This window comes from Coregonus lavaretus, assembly GCF_964263955.1.
Source record: "Coregonus lavaretus genome assembly, chromosome: 28".
Classification (NCBI taxonomy): domain Eukaryota; kingdom Metazoa; phylum Chordata; class Actinopteri; order Salmoniformes; family Salmonidae; genus Coregonus; species Coregonus lavaretus.
In genome coordinates this window covers 29,139,968-29,152,371 of record NC_140015.1, presented here as the reverse complement: position 1 = coordinate 29,152,371, position 12,404 = coordinate 29,139,968, and the positions used below count along the sequence as shown (strand labels likewise).

General features: G+C 44.6%; 1 pseudogene across 1 annotated transcript in view; it reads left to right on the top strand.

Annotated features, from left to right (window-relative positions):
• The window catches only part of LOC311103216 (centrosomal protein of 112 kDa-like), a 118,268-nt pseudogene that overhangs the window by 20,715 nt on the left and 85,149 nt on the right, over positions 1 to 12,404 (top strand). Inside the window, exon 9 of the transcript in view lies at positions 3,099 to 3,185. The product of the transcript in view is annotated as a centrosomal protein of 112 kDa-like (transcript). The remainder of the gene's footprint in view (positions 1 to 3,098; positions 3,186 to 12,404) is intronic.

Sequence of the window (12,404 nt, the reverse complement as noted above, 5' to 3'; positions counted from 1 at the left end):
GCACCATTGAAGGAGGATAAGTCTAGCAGATTTAGTTGAAGTTGTGGGATAATGGCAGCAGTAGTTTACAATAGGAATCATCTAGTTTGAATGTAGAAGACCCTGGGAATGAGTACGATACATATCCTTGTTGCTCGAAAGCAAACATTAGCATTGTTGTGAGAATGAATGGGCAGGTATTGGCTAGTTTGTCAAATGTCAATACAATAGGGGACTTAAGCATGACTGCCCAAAAGGCATTTTCCAACTTGGAAGGATGTACACTGCTCAAAAAAATTAAGGGAACACTTAAACAACACAATGTAACTCCAAGTCAATCACACTTCTGTGAAATCAAACTGTCCACTTAGGAAGCAACACTGATTGACACTAAATTTCACATGCTGTTGTGCAAATGGAATAGACAACAGGTGGAAATTATAGGCAATTAGCAAGACACCCCCAATAAAGGACTGGTTTTGCAGGTGGTGACCACAGACCACTTCTCAGTTCCTATGCTTCCTGGCTGATGTTTTGGTCACTTTTGAATGCTGGCGGTGCTTTCACTCTAGTGGTAGCATGAGACGGAGTCTACAACCCACACAAGTGGCTCAGGTAGTGCAGCTGATCCAGGATGGCACATCAATGCGAGCTGTGGCAAGAAGGTTTGCTGTGTCTGTCAGCGTAGTGTCCAGAGCATGGAGGCGCTACCAGGAGACAGGCCAGTACATCAGGAGACGTGGAGGAGGCCGTAGGAGGGCAACAACCCAGCAGCAGGACCGCTACCTCCGCCTTTGTGCAAGGAGGAGCACGAGGAGCACTGCCAGAGCCCTGCAAAATGACCTTCAGCAGGCCACAAATGTGCATGTGTCTGCTCAAACGGTCAGAAACAGACTCCATAAGGGTGGGATGAGGGCCCGACGTCCACAGGTGGGGGTTGTGCTTACAGCCCAACACCGTGCAGGACGTTTGGCATTTGCCAGAGAACACCAAGATTGGCAAATTCGCCACTGGCGCCCTGTGCTCTTCACAGATGAAAGCAGGTTCACACTGAGCACGTGACAGACGTGACAGAGTCTGGAGACGCCGTGGAGAACGTTCTGCTGCCTGCAACATCCTCCAGCATGACCGGTTTGGCGGTGGGTCAGTCATGGTGTGGGGTGGCATTTCTTTGGGGGGCCGCACAGCCCTCCATGTGCTCGCCAGAGGTAGCCTGACTGCCATTAGGTACCGAGATGAGATCCTCAGACCCCTTGTGAGACCATATGCTGGTGCGGTTGGCCCTGGGTTCCTCCTAATGCAAGACAATGCTAGACCTCATGTGGCTGGAGTGTGTCAGCAGTTCCTGCAAGAGGAAGGCATTGATGCTATGGACTGGCCTGCCCGCTCCCCAGACCTGAATCCAATTTAGCACATCTGGGACATCATGTCTCGCTCCATCCACCAACGCCACGTTGCACCACAGACTGTCCAGGAGTTGGCGGATGCTTTAGTCCAGGTCTGGGAGGAGATCCCTCAGGAGACCATCCGCCACCTCATCAGGAGCATGCCCAGGCGTTGTAGGGAGGTCATACAGGCACGTGGAGGCCACACACACACTACTGAGCCTCATTTTGACTTGTTTTAAGGACATTACATCAAAGTTGGATCAGCCTGTAGTGTGGTTTTCCACTTTAATTTTGAGGGTGACTCCAAATCCAGACCTCCATGGGTTGATACATTTGATTTCCATTGATAATTTTTGTGTGATTTTGTTGTCAGCACATTCAACTATGTAATGAAAAAAGTATTTAATAAGATTATTTCATTCATTCAGATCTAGGATGTGTTATTTTAGTGTTCCCTTAATTTTTTTGAGCAGTGTATTTGTCACTGAGCCCCAGAGTTGAGCAATGTATCAAACCTTCCAGTGACTAAAACCTGTGAGTAAGTACATTAGTCACAAAGCAATACGGACTCATCCTGTCTAAATCCCGTTTGTGTTGACAACGTTAGCAAGCTCTTTTTTCCACTGACTGGGTGACTGTTGGCCCCAGAGCTGCCAAGTCCTGAGGCCAGACAGTTTTACAGTGGCACAACAGATCAGGGGCACATGTCATGCCCTGAGGAGGCCTTCTCTCCTCTCCTCACCCAGTGGCAATCAGATAAGGTAGACCACTAGACACTGTGAGCCAACAACACAACAACCGTCAGCGGCAGTTCAAAGAAGTAGGGGAAGACGGCCAAACAGGGCTAGCCACGGGACAGTGTGGCCTCTTCTATCAGTCTCGCCACGTGTTGGTGAGAGTGTCTCATTAGCCAGATGAAAGGCCTGCGTCCTCCAGTATTTCCTGGTAAATACTCAGGAAACCTGAAGCCACAAAGCAATATAACCTCTGGCAGGGCTGATGAGAGGGAGATATGACAGGAGGAGCTGTGTTAGGTAGTCACTGAGAAGGTCTGTGGTTGGCGTTTAGTATTAAACCCACTCTGTAAAAGCAAGCGGTATCTGAAAGTGTGTGTGGGTGTTGATGTGTCTACCTGGTTTGAGTGTGTGAGGACAAATATTTTGAATTACTATGTGTGTGTGTGTGTGTACACTTCCGGCGTATTAACAAAGTGTGTATTATTTTCCTGTGGCATTGTGTGTGTGTATGTGGGAGTGAATGAATGGCTCTGGGAGCTCTGTCTTGACATGCAGATTCAGACGGTTTAACTGTTGAGCCACTGTATATTGAGCTGAAATGAAAGGAGCCGACCGTGTCAGTGGATAATTGTAGCCTATGCATTGTTCTCTCTGGCCAAGCCTGTCTCTGTCACTGACTAATACTGTATTTCAGTATTATCACACACGCACACTGTCGTGTCTGGTACATCCCTCCTACACACATTTGAAGTCTTGTTTGTAGATAAATATGTTTTGAAATGTTAATGAAGCTTGATTCATTGACACCGCTGCCGCTCTATGCACCATCAACAATAAATATCTGTAATGCCACAACTTGCCATTAGTTGGCCTATTTAGTAAAAACAGGGTCAGCGGACATTGCCATTGCTATTTTGTCCATCTCCTGTGCTGTGTTTGGATGATATGTGTATTGACTCCCCTGTCTGTCATGGTCCTGTGTGTTTCCGAGCAGGCTGAGATGAAGACTAAAGTCCTGGAGGCCAAGCACCAGGAGGAGAAACTGAAGATGCAGCAGAAGCACGACGCAGACGTGCAGAAGGTCAGAGCGCTGATTGATTTATCAATGAATTAATTGAATGATTGAATTCGTTTGATTATTTGATATTTTAGAGAAATTCACACATACAGCCATAATATAATCTGTAGGGAGGTTATAGTATGGCCCAGACATGAAACCATGCATTTATATAATGGAGGACAAACACACAGTAAAGTGAGACAGTGCAGAAGGTAGGTATAACGAGGAATTCTCCCTGCACACTTCCCCAACCCCCACCACGACACTACATCTGATGACTTTTTGGCTGGGCTCAAACACTTTTCTCCCTCCCTCTCTGGGCTCCTCCACTAAGACAAATAGCTCTTCAGCATCCTACTCAGGCCCTCTTCAATGCTCCTTGTAATCTTGGTGGAAATGACTCTGAAGTCTGAATAGCACCCAGTTAGTGTCATTTCACCAGGGGTATATAGACTCAGCTCTACATCAAGCACCTGGGATCTGTCAACTTCGTCCGGAAAATGTCTGTTTTCATTGTTGCCACAGAATCTTTCAATAAAACAGAAATAGCCCAATTTTCCCTCTGTTTAAACTGTCGATTAGCTCTTTGTCTCTGACAGGAGACACGGTGACAGCTCCTCCCCTCCCCACCTCTCCCGCTCTCTCTCTCTCCATCCCTCTCTCTTTAGTGTCTGTGTCATTGCAGGGAAATCACGCTAATTGCGTACAGATTGCGAGCGATGTCGGATTCAATTTGGTCCCTGTTTACCCAGCCGTTTGACTAATGGCTTCAAAGGGGAGTGGTGGTGGGGTAGAGACTTTAACAAGCCCATTCAAAGGTGCATGGGGAAGCTGGCTTGCGCTAGTTTTAACTAGCACCAGGTAGATGAATTATGGATGAGTGTGGTGCTGATGGTGGTAAGACTGGTCATTGTCTCATAGATGACATGAGAGAGGATAACAAGAGAACAGGCCTGAGTGTTGTATGGTATGTATAGCCATGGATCAATAGTGTGTGTGTGTGTGTGTGTGTGCGTGCGCACAATAGCTATATAATTAGCTCAGGCAGACCTGTATTAGTTTTTTAACATGGCAGTGTTGGAGCGCGTGAACAAACAGGGTTTAATATATCCATCTATAAGGTGCTGCCCAAGGAGCAATCCTCTAAGGATCTGAGATGGCCAGAATACCACAATAGTGAAATACTTTTTTTCATAATGCTGTGTAGCCTAGATTATCAAGCTCCATTGAGACTGTAAAGAGATGATTGACAAATAACAACCCATATTGTACATCCTCAGATTGCTATGCTATCTCAGATTGCTGTATGCTGTGCCTTTGTGTGTAATGTAATGGCTCCTCTTCCTCCAGACGGTCGGATAGTATTAGTGTCTATGCTAGTCAGTCAGTCAGGCTGGCTGGAGTCTCTCTGCAATAGAGATGTTATAAAAGCCCCACAATTACCGTCCTGAAAGCTGTCCTTCCTCAGCTCCCACTCCCAGCCAAGTCCCTCTGGACCCCATCTCTGACACCCCGTTACGACGGCCCCCTCTATGTGTGCCCAAAACACACCCTCCTCTCTCCTCTCAGGAAGGCCGATGGGAACATTTCAAAATTGGACGTCTCTAAATGTTCTGTGAACTTTCCTTTGCCCCCCTTCATTCCCTTCCCTTTCATCTCTCCCATCCCACTCACTCTGGCCACGACAGGCTTAGACACAGAGTGCACTTCTAACAGACAAAACCCAGGACAAATAACCCTCTGATGGTCCCCGGGACTGTTTAGGAGGGGAAATAATCTCTCTTACAGGAGGTTTTGATCAAATCTCCACCGTGCGTATCAAAAGACAAGGCGGCGCTGTGAAATGGTCCACAGTCCTGAACTTGTGTTCTTTCTTTCTCTCCTCTCTCCTTCTCTCTCTCTCCTCTCTCTCTCTCTGTCATGTGTTCTAAAACAGCCTCTTTCATGGTCCCCTATACTAATGCAGCTCTGAGGATATTATCATTCCGAATAACACTGATTTGCCTCCTAGCATGTACTGCTATGCATAACACAAGACACAACACTGTTATCAGTTCAGTACAATGGAGAGCCCAGCGCTCACCATTTCTAAAACAATGTACTGGTATCATTTTTTTAAATATTTAGTTTCACTCATGCATGTGATATTTTATTTGATGTCCGCATTGGAAGGGGACACAATGGAGTGGGGCGGCAGGTAGCTTAGTGGTTAAGAGCGTTGTGCCAGTAACCGAAAGGTCGCTGGTTCTAATCCCCGAGCCGACTAGGTGAAAAATCTGTCGATGTGCCCTTGAGCAAGGCACTTAACCCTAATTGCTCATGTAAGTCGCTCTGGATAAGAGCGTCTGCTAAATGACTAAAAATGTAAATGTAAATGTAAGGCTCATCTGTAGACACCTCCTGTTATGAGATGTGTTTGGGGATGGGAATTCTGTTGATGCAGTATTGTGTATCTCTCATTAAATCAAATCAAATGCTATTTGTCACATGCTTCGTAAACAACAGGTGTAGACTTAACAGTGAAATGCTTACTTCCCAACAATGCACAGAGAGGAAAAAAAAGAAATAGTAGAAAAATAACGAGGAATAAATAGAAAAATAATAACCAGGAATAAATCCACGATGAGGAATGATAACGTAGCTATATACACGGGAATCATTACCCAGTTGATGTGCAGGGGTACGAGGTCATTCAGGTAGATATGTACACTGAACAAAAATATAAACTGTAAAGTGTTGGTCCCATGTTTCATGAGCTGAAATAAAATATCCCAGACATTTTCCATATGCACAAAACGTATTTCTCTCAAAATTTGTGCACAAATTTGTTTACATCCCTGTTAGAGACCATTTCTCCTTTGCCAAGATAATCCATCTATGTAAATGGTAGATTATCAGACACTCAAGATGGTCTGATTTCATTATTACTGAAACAGGATACAAGTGGAAAATATAAAGATCCAGTCCATTAAAAAAATTGGAGGCCCCTTACACTTCAGTGTTGTGATGCAAAAATTCTAGCAAAATGTATAGCGCATCGAATTAAAAAGGTATTGTCGGACATTATTCATTCTAATCAGACAGGTTTTTTACATGGACGATACATTGGAGATAATAAAGGCAAGTACTGGAAACAATAGAACACTATGAAAAATCAGGGAAACCAGGCCTGCTATTCATAGTAGACTTTGAAAAGGCATTTGATAAAGTACGACTGGGGTTTATATATAAATGCCTGGAGCATTTCCATTTTGGAGAATCTCTTTTATAAAATGGGTTAAAATCATGTATAGTAACCCTAGGTGTAAAATAGTAAATAATGGCTATTTCTCCGAAAGTTTTAAACTGTCAAGAGGAGTGAAACAAGGTTGTCCTTCCCCCCTTATTATGGCCATCGAAATGTTAGCTATTAAAATCAGATCCAACAATAATATCAAGGGATTAGAAATCCAGGGCTTAAAAACAAAGGTGTCATTGTACGCTGATGATTCATGTTTTCTTTTAAATCCACAACTTGAATCCCTCCACAGCCTCATAGAGGATCTAGATACATTTTCTAACCTCTCTGGATTACAATCAAATTATGATAAATGTACTATATTACGTATTGGATCACAAAAAATACAATTTTTACATTACCATGTAGTTTACCAATAAAATGGTCTGATGGTGATGTGGATATACTCGGAATACATATCCCAAATGAAAGAAATGATCTCACTCCAATACATTTTAATAGAAAGTTAGCAAAAATAGATAAATATTGCTACCATGGAAAGGTGAATACCTGTCAATTTGTGGAAAAACCACCCTGATTTAACTCTTTAGTATTATCCCAGTTTACCTATTTTGTTATGGTCTTGCCTACGCCTAGCAAACAGTTTTTTTAATTTAAATTGAACAGGCCTATTTATATCATGAATATGAATTCGGAGGACAGAAATTATTAAATATTAACTCATTAGACCTATCACTAAAAGCTTCAGTCATACAAAAGTTATACTTAAATCTGAACTGGTTCTCTAGAAAATTAGTAAGATTGTCTCACCCAATGTTCAAGAATGGCCTTCTTCCCTTTATTCAGATTACAACCTCTCACTTTAAGTTATTTGAAAAGGAAATAATCTCCCAAATATCACTATTTCTAAAACAAGCCATAGAAAGTTGGTTGCAATTTCAATTTAATCCTCCAGAAACTACAGAACAAATAATGCAACAAATATTGTGATTAAACTCAAATATACTAATTGATAAAAACCATTATCTTGTCTGTCGGCACTGCGTTAAAGAACATAATTGGTTAAAGAAAATTGTGATAAATAAAAAAGTATACCAGTTTCATTTAAGGACCAAAGGATTGACAGCCGTCCCATATAGATTGCAAAATAGATGGGAAGAGATTTTTGACGTACTGATTCCATGGCATAGTGTTTATGAACTGATGCGCAAAACGACGCCGGATTCAAATCATATAATTTTTCAATTTAAACTGTTATATAAAATTCTTGCTACCAATATAATGTTATTTATATGGGGGATACAATCTTCCCAGCTCTGCAGATTTTGCTGCGAAGAGACAGAATCATTAGATCATTTGTTTTGTTACTGTCCATTTGTAGCTTGTTTTTGGACACAGGTCCAGGAATGGCTAAAGGATTGCAATATTTACCTGGAGCTAACCCTGCAGATAGCACTACTGGGTGATCTGAAAAGTCATAGTCAATCGATCAATAATATAATAATACTTTTAGCAAAAATGTTTATTTTCAATTTACAATCTGTAGAAAAACAATGAGAATAGAAGGGTTCAGAACTTTTGTAAAACATCACAGTACAGTTGAAAAATATATGGCAAATAGAAATCCAATATGGATGGTGTTAAGAGATAGATGGGTGGTGTTGAATGGAGTTGAAGGATGGGACTAATAACAAGATAACTAATGCAAAGCATACTGTGTCCATAATAAGTATATAGGTTATAGGTTGAGAGCTTTTGTGAAAGGACAAAGAATGCTGAGTTGCATCCAAAGAACACCATACCTACTGTGAAGCATGGGGGTAGAAACATCATGCTTTGGGGCTGTTTTTCTGCAAAGGGACCAGGACGACTGATCCGTGTAAAGGAAAGAATGGGGCCATGTATCGTGAGATTTTGAGTGAAAACCTCCTTCCATCAGCAAGGGCATTGAAGATGAAACGTGGCTGGGTCTTTCAGCATGACAATGATCCCAAACACACCGCCCGGGCAACGAAGGAGTGGCTTCGTAAGAAGCATTTCAAGGTCCTGGAGTGGCCTAGCCAGTCTCCAGAGCTCAACCCCATAGAAAATCTTTGGGAGTTGAAAGTCCATGTTGCCCAGCGACAGCCCCAAAACATCACTGCTCTAGAGGAGATCTGCATGGAGGAATGGGCCAAAATACCAGCAACAGTGTGTGAAAACCTTGTGAAGACTTACAGAAAACATTTGACCTGTGTCATTGCCAACAAAGGGTATAACAAAGTATTGAGAAACGTTTGTTATTGACCAAATACTTATTTTCCACCATAATTTGCAAATTCGTTAAAAATCCTACAATGTGATTTTCTCTCATTTTGTCTGTCATAGTTGACGTGTACCTATGATGAAAATTACAGGCCTCTCTCATCTTTTTAAGTGGGAGAACTTGCACAATTGGTGGCTGACTAAATACTTTTTTCCCCCACTGTACATCTGCAGAGTCAGAAAAGTGAGTTTGCGCTCAGTCACACAATGGGCTGATGAGAAATCTGTAGAACCTGTTAGCAGAGGACTCCCAGCCTCAGCGGACACACGCCAGATATAAAGCTCTTAAGGACCCTATTAGCTGTCAGATAGCAGTCGGCCCTAGGTAGCCTACAACACCCTGAAATAATCAAACTGTCGATAGCCAAAATTCTACATACATTAATTTATGTCGAGCAGAAACAGCACATCATGAAAATAACTACAGCAATAATAACTAACTTCAGTAGAAATAGACAGCATACATATTCCAATTGAAAGTTTTATTTGGAATCTGGTCATTACAAAGTAGCAGGAATAACAGTCGGGCCAAGCTGCAAATTACATTCTGAAGGCTTAATGTGAAGACTATCCAGCATTTTTCAGCCTTGGTCACGATCCAGTCAATTATTCCTGAGAAACTAAGTAAGCGAATTGGATACCAAACATCTCAATTTGAGAGTCTCAGCCAGACAAGGAACCATAAATTACCTCAGAGGAGACTTCACACCTTTGGCTCCAGCACTAGGGATCTAAGGAGAGGCTGTTCGGTACAGGTTTACTGACTTCATAGGATACAACATTAACAGAGGTCTGAGCTGTGTCTCCTGGAGAGTAGCGGGTGTTGGATAAGACCACTCTGCCTCGTTCATAGCTGTTATGGTTCTGAAAAATAAAGCTGAATGGAGGTAGAGCAGGGAAGATGGTGGGGCTAACAGTCTGCTTAATTGCGTCACCTGGCTCCGCGATCTCAGGGACCACTTTTTTCTGCTTGATCCAGGGGACCTGTGCTTGCTGCTCGATCTTGGGGACCACTTTCTGCTTGATCCAGGGGACCAGTGCTTGCTGCTCAATCTCTGGGATCGGTTCTTGCTGCTCGATCTCGGGGACCACTTTTTTCTGCTTGATCCAGGGGACCTGTGCTTGCTGCTCGATGTTGGGGACCACTTTCTGCTTGATCCAGGGGACCTGTGCTTGCTGCTCGATCTCTGGGACCACTTTTTTCTGCTTGATCCAGGGGTCCTGTGCTTGCTGCTCGATCTTGGGGACCACTTTCTGCTTGATCCAGGGGACCTGTGCTTGCTGCTCGATGTTGGGGACCACTTTTTTCTGCTTGATCCAGGGGACCTGTGCTTGCTGCTCGATCTCTGGGACCACTTTTTTCTGCTTGATCCAGGGGACCTGTGCTTGCTGCGCGATCTTGGGGACCACTTTCTGCTTGATCCAGGGGACCTGTGCTTGCTGCTCGATGTTGGGGACCACTTTCTGCTTGATCCAGGGGACCACTTTTTTCTGCTTGATCCAGGGGACCTGTGCTTGCTGCTCGATCTTGGGGACCACTTTTTTCTGCTTGATCCAGGGGACCTGTGCTTGCTGCTCGATGTTGGGGACCACTTTCTGCTTGATCCAGGGGACCACTTTTTTCTGCTTGATCCAGGGGACCTGTGCTTGCTGCTCGATCTCTGGGACCACTTTTTTCTGCTTGATCCAGGGGACCTGTGCTTGCTGCTCGATCTTGGGGACCACTTTCTGCTTGATCCAGGGGACCAGTGCTTGCTGCTCAATCTCTGGGACCTGCTCGATCTCTGGGACCGGTTCTTGCTGCTCGATCTCGGGGACCTGTGCTTGCGGCTCGATCTCGGGGACCACTTTTTTCTGCTTGATCCAGGGGACCAGTGCTTGCTGCTCAATCTCTGGGATCTGTTCTTGCTGCTCGATCTCGGGGACCACTTTTTTCTGCTTGATCCAGGGGACCTGTGCTTGCTGCGCGATCTTGGGGACCACTTTCTGCTTGATCCAGGGGACCAGTGCTTGCTGCTCAATCTCTGGGACCTGCTCGATCTCTGGGACCGGTTCTTGCTGCTCGATCTCGGGGACCTGGTTGAGCTCTGGGACCTGCGCTTGCTGCTCGATCTCGGGGACCTGTGCTTGCTGCTCGATCTCGGGGACCACTTTTTTCTGCTTGATCCAGGGGACCTGTGCGATCTCGGGGACCATTTTCTTCTGCTTGATCCGGGGGACCTGTGCGATCTCGGGGACCTGTTTTTTCTGCTTGATCCAGGGGGCCTGTTCTGGCTGCTCAGTGAAAGAGGGGGACGTTATCCCCTTACTTTGCTGGTTGCCAGTGGGCAGGGTAATGGAGGAATCTGCTGAAACCCATACCCAATACCCCTGTGGCCTGCCTTGCACATGTCCTGCTACCTCAGGAGCACTGGATCTGTTGGTGATCTGTGGGAGTGTCATGCCACTGGGGACTTGTTCTGGCTGCGCCAAGTGCCACCATGACTGTGGAATACCCTTTACTGGTGTGGTTCTGGAGGGAATCTTTGGGAGCTTCTGGCTGCTGGGAGCTTGTTGTGGCTGCTCAGGGACAGAGGGAGACTTCTTCCCAGGAACTTGCTCGTTGCCTTTGGACTGGGGAAATGTGGTGGCTGGGTTAGGCTTGACTAACACCCAATTCTTAGCGTTGCGGTTCACTGGTCTTTGTGCATTAGGGAGGTTGTTCAGCTGAGAGGACATTTTGCCTGGCTCCTGGGTGTTGTCAGAGCCAGTGCTTGGATGGGAGGGAGTAATGCTAAACCAGTTGGGCTCATACCCCTTGTTGGACACATAGTAGGTGGGGTAGTAAGCCTGCTGCATGTCTTCAGACTGCTGGCCTTGTTCACGCTGACCAGATACAACACTGGTGGATGGTCCCTCTTCACTGGGCTGGTAGCTGGCGTGCCCAAGGACAGAACCATACTTGCCAGACGAACTGCCACGAGGGGATAGCACACCTCCATAAGTAGGTTCATATGGATAGCCATAGCCTAAAGAATAAAATAGGGTTAGATAATATTTACAAAAGTATACTATAACCTTCCTGTATTATACTTTAAATGTTTGTTCTACTCAGCCATTTCATTTGTTCATATTCTTTACTGTTATTATGACTCATTGATGGGGAGTTGTCAAGAAGGAACATGCAAGCACGCATTTCATTGGACAATATCCTGTACATACAACTTAAATACATGAGGGCTGAATTTTAATACCAACCAAAGTCATGCTAGTCTTAAACAAAATGTCTTACCACTTTGGGCAAGAAAAACATTACTTCCTCCAGAAAGCAGACAACAGAGCCAAGAGACCCTGAAAAGCAAGACAAAATGATTAGTTAAGGGCCAGTGCAACATTACAACTAATTGAAGAGAACCCATGTTTCTTACCTTAAAGCAAGTCCAAGAGCCATAGCAGTCAGAGCATCTGCAGAGCCCAGTAGCAATCCCCAGTAACTATGGCGTGGTGACAGACAGCCTGCTAACACCTTCCTGCTTTAACTGTGAGTGTGCTGCTCTCTCCTTATATTGGCACCTTGACTCTCCTAGGTTTCAATTAGAGACAGCTGGTGGCAATCAGTGACCTAATCACTCAAACTCAGGTGTAGCAATTATACAATATTGCTCCATTCTGGGCCCTAGCCCCTTCCCCTAGGCACTTCATGTAGATCTGAAAGAATT